Raw genomic sequence first — 5,339 nt, forward strand, 5'->3', positions numbered from 1 at the left:
AGGCAAATCAGAACCCCGATTGACTGCAAAAAACCTTCAGAAAGATTTAGCAGACTTTTGAGTTGTGATACATTGTTCTACTATTCAGAGACACCTGCACAAATATGGCCTTCATGGAAGAGTCATCAGAAGAAAACCTCCCCTGCGTCCGACTTCTCACCATAAAATTCAGCATCAAAAGTATGCAAAAGAACATCTAAACAAGCCTGATGCATTTTGGAAACAAGTCCTGTGGACCGATGAGGTTAAAATAGAACTCTTTGGCCACAATGATCAAAGGTCTGTGTGGAGAAAAAAGGGCACAGATTTTCAGGAAAAGAACATCTTGCCAACCCTTAAGCATGGAGGTGGATCAATCATGCTTTGGGGCTGTGTTACAGCCAATGGCACCTGGAACATTTCACGGGTAGAGGGAAGAATGAATTAAATGAAATTTCAACAAATTCTTGATGCCAGCATAACATCATCTGTAAAAAAGCTGAAGTTGAAAAGAGGATGGCTTCTACAAATTGATAATGATCCTAAGCACATGTCACAATCCACAATAGACTTCAAAAGGAGCAAGCTGAAGGCTTTACAATGGCCCTCACAGTCCCCTGATCTGAATATCATTGAAAATCTTTGGCTCAACCTCAAAATAGCAGTGCTTGCAAGACAACCCAGGAATCTCACAGAACTGGAGTAAGGCTATGTACCCATGATGCAGAAATGCTCTGGATTTTTTCCTGAGTATTTCTGCATCTCCCTGGCAGAAAAAACGCATGCAGATTTTAACTGCCAGGGACAAGCGTATGCCCCGCGTTTTTCACATGCGATTTCGCATGCGGGTTGTCAAGCGCTTTTCCCAGCAATTTTAGCATCACTTGGAAAAGTGCTTGACAACTTGGTCACACTATATAAATCCATGTAACCAGCATGGATTTATATAGTGTGACCAAGTTAATAGTTAAAAAGAATGGTAAAAAATAAAAAATAAACATTATACTTACCTTCTGATGGCCCCGGGTCTCCTTCTCCGGTGCGTCCAGTGTGTTGGGCAGCTTACAGTGGTCTAAAAGGACCTTCCATGATGTCATTTAGTCATGTGACAGGTCACGCGACCGCCGACATCAGCGGTCGCGTGACCCTTCACATGACTAAATGACATCATGGAAGGTCCTTTTAGACCATCGCGAGCCGTCAGGGAGCCAGGACACACCTCTAAGGAGAACGCGGCCCATCAGAAGGTGAGTATAACGTTTATTTTTTATTTTCAATTCTTTTTTTTACAGGTACCATGGTACCCGGGTCTGGATGAGAGTCTCCTCTTCTCCCCACCCAGGTACCATCCGCACATTGAGTCGCTTAATATCCGCATGTGCACATGTAGTCATGCGGATATTATGCGATTCAATGCAAGTCAATGGCGGTACGCAAAATAATTGGTAGTGCTGCGGATTTTTTCGCAATGATAATCAGCAGCAGAAATTTCCACAGCATGTGCACAGCACATGCGGATTATCATTGGGGAACATTGCAGACCTTCTACCAAGCGTTTTTTAAGCCGTTCCGCAGCGGAATTGCTGCTGTGGAAATGTTTAAAAAATGCATCGTGGGCACACAGCCTTATAATCCAAGGAAGAATGGATGAAAAGACTTTTGTTTGGTTACAAAAAGCGTTTACAAGCTGTGATACTTGCAAAAGGGGGCGCTACTAGGTACTAACCACACAGGACGCCCAAATTGACGAAATTATGGCGAAATATCCAAATATAAGCCAGTTATATCACATCTATCATCATCACTAATCTAACAAAACAAGACTGGGACTCCAAATCATTCAATGGCTTTCCAAAGTGAATATAATGAAAGGACAAGTATCCCTGAATGATACATTTCTCTATGCCCTTATAGACAATACTAAACACAAACTCCAATGACAAAATATGGAACATGGATGATCCAAATCTAACTCATTCAAACATATTAGATTCTTTAGTTCAAGCACAAAAATATCTTCCATCATCCAGGTATCTAGAAAAGAGGCTAAAAGTTTGTCCCAGGTCGTACCGGACCCCCTCAAGGGGATATAGAATGGGACTATACACAACAAATAACTCCAAAAGCAAATCTTTATCATTGCTTATGGGGATGTCCAAGTATCCAAACTTTCATTTGCAATAACACACTTAACTAATTTTGTACCACAAGGTCAACTATGGTTCTATCTTTTGTTACATGAACCCAGAAATGTATCAATATAAGAAAGGGGCGAATAAATTGTTACAGGAGTGAAATCTGTTATTCACACCTAGGTACAGAAACAACCACAGCCCTTCAAACTGCTTCTGTAAAAAATGTCATCATATCTATTCAAAACGGTCTGGGTAGAAGCTTCATTATCATTACATAAGGAAAATAATCTTAAATATTAGAAAAAATTCATAGACTGCACAAATGTTCTTCAGTTTGTTTTTGTTGAAAACTGTTTTTGCTCCCACTTACTGCATAGTGCATTGCATATTTACAATTTATTGACTTTTTTTTTTATTTTAATGTTGTATTCCAATAAAAATATTTCAGGTTCTATAAAAAATAGCTTGATTATAGTATCATAATGATGATTAAAAGCCTGATGTTACCATTTTACTACAGAACATTTATCACTAAGGCTGCGTGCCCACGATGCGTTTTTAATGCTTTTCCGCTGCAGAATTTCCGCAGCGGAAACGCATCAAAAATGCTTGGCAATCCGCACCCCATGGTCCCCAATGGCATTCCACAATGTCAATGCACATGTTGCTGATTTTTCCGCAGCGTTTCTGCAGCGCTCATAAATCCGCAGCATGTTCATTAATTTTGCGGAAGCGCCGCCATTGACTTGCATTGAGACGCATAGAATCCGTGTCTGTACATTTGTACCCGCGGATAATATGCGATTCAATGGGCGGATGGTACCCAGTTCTGGAGGAGAAAAGACTCTCATCCAGACCCGGGTACCATTCTACCTGTGAAAAAAAGAATAAAATAACTAATAAAGTTTATATTCACCTTTCTGACGGCTCTCTCTGCATGCCGACAGCGCTGAAGGACCTTCGGTGACGTCGCAGTCATGTGACCGCAGGCCCTTCACCGCTGTGTCTTGCAATATGCCGGCAGCCAGGAACCAGACAGGAACGAGCGCTGCAGCACACGCCGGGGCATCGGGGGTGAGTATAGCTTTATTTTAAGCATTGTTTTACGGTCACACTATATAAATCCATGCTGTTTGCATGGATTTATATAGTGTGACCTAGTTGACAAGCACTTTCCAAGTGATGCTAATCGCCTGGAAAGTGCTTGTCAGTCCGCATGCGGAAACGCATGTGAATCCGCATGTACAATCTGCATGCGTTTTTCTGCCAGGGAGATTTTCTGCTTCATTTCTGCATCGTGGGCACATAGCCTTAAACATGAGCTATGTATGAGGGAGTTGGACTCAGGGAAATTGAGGACTCGGACATTTCTCTTATCGACTCCACAGCCCTGCTATAAACACTGGTATAAGTAATGATGGTAAATTCATGGAATCTTGTAGTAATGTCATCATGGAATCTTGAGATGTTACCTTATATAGAGCACCTCAACTTATAAAGAGGTTGCCTAGCAAGAAATAAGGCAGCAGTACTACAGGCTGAGCATCAGTACCAGATGCAGACATGGAGGGAAGAGCTGTGGGCGCTTTACTCCTCTGACCAGTGGGGGGATTTTTATGTTCTAAGACAAATCACTTATATCTGTTATACACAGTAAAATGTATATTATTACTAGTGATGATCGAGCACTAAAGTGCATGGGAGCTCGTTGCTCCAGTCGAGAAAATCGTAATGCTTGGGTGCTCAACTCGAGTAGCGAGCCCAATGTAAGCCAATGGGAAACTTGAGCATCTTTTCGGTGCCCCCCCCCCCCCCCGGGGTCTGGAGGGGGCCTATAAATTGGCCATGATATGGTAACAGCATGGGGAAGACCCCTGGAAGCATCTCTGTCTCCCAGGCCACTGCTGTGAACAATATTGTCAGAGTATTACGCCACTTTTTTACAAATACGAAACCAAAATGGATTTTCCTGCAAAAAATGTTAAGGAACAACCTTTCCAGGGTAATGACTTATATATAAGGCAAAATAAATAACCAAAAACAAAAATGGCTCCTCCACACCTTGGGCTATGTTCACAAGTAGCGTTTTTGATACGTTTTTGCACTTTTACATTGCTTTCAATGGTGAAAAATACATTTACCAATAAAAGTAATTTTAACATTTTACTACCTTATCTTGTCATGTGGTGTGTGAGACATGATCAGACACATCCTGTTATATTTATGAAAGAGGGACTGTCAAAAGTCACAAAGCCTATTTTCACAAGGCCATTAGGCGGCTCTTACTATTGTTAGAGGGCCAACAGTCGATCCTCACTATTGCTAGAGAGCCATCATCCGGCTATGCTTTGTTGTTCCCATTATAAAGGAGTGGGTCTCCTATACTGTTATTACATATGCAGTGACTGCAAGGGCTGCCAAAAATTAGGACACACTCCAATACCCCTTTGAAGAGACATAGAGGAGGGCCTCATTAAAAAAATGTTCCCATTATAAAGGAGTGGGTCTCCTATACTGTTATTGCATATGCAGTGACTGCAAGGGCTGACAAAAATTTGGACGCACTCCAATACCCCCTTTGAACAGACGTAGAAGAGGGCCACATTAAAAAAAATGTTCCCATTATTAAGGAGCGGGTCTCTAACACTGGTAATGCTTATGCACTAAGTGCAAGGGCTGTCAAAATTTAGGACGCAACCAAATACCCCGTTGAAGAGACGTAGAGGAAGTCCTCATTAAAAAAATTGTGTGCGTAGTACAGTCTGTAGTGCAGGAAAACAGCTCCTGTTCCTCCTCCTCTTCCTCATTATCACCCAATCCATGTTGAGATGAGATGAGGTTGGGCTTTGTGACATCACCTGTATAGTTCCTTGCTCCATCTCATCGTGCTCCACCTACAATGCCTCCTCTTTAATTGTGAGCACCGAGCGTTTCAGTAGAAAGAGAGGCAGGATGGTGATGCTAATTATGGCGTCATCGCCGCTCACCATCTTGGTGGAGTCGTCAAAGTTTTGGTGGACGGCACAGATGTCAGACATCCATGCCCACTCATCATCTCTAATGTGCGGAGGCTGACCTGAATACCGACGGGCATGTTGAAGCTAGAACTCAACAACTGCCATCTGCTGCTCACAAATCCTTCCCAACATATGAAACATTGAGTTCCATCGTGTGGTGACATCGCACACGAGTCGGAGAGTTGGTATGGCGAGGGTGGGGGAAGCT

The sequence above is a fragment of the Phyllobates terribilis genome, unplaced genomic scaffold (assembly GCF_046119375.1).
Source record: "Phyllobates terribilis strain yellow unplaced genomic scaffold, ASM4611937v1 Scaffold_97__1_contigs__length_5976380, whole genome shotgun sequence".
In the NCBI taxonomy this organism is placed as follows: domain Eukaryota; kingdom Metazoa; phylum Chordata; class Amphibia; order Anura; family Dendrobatidae; genus Phyllobates; species Phyllobates terribilis.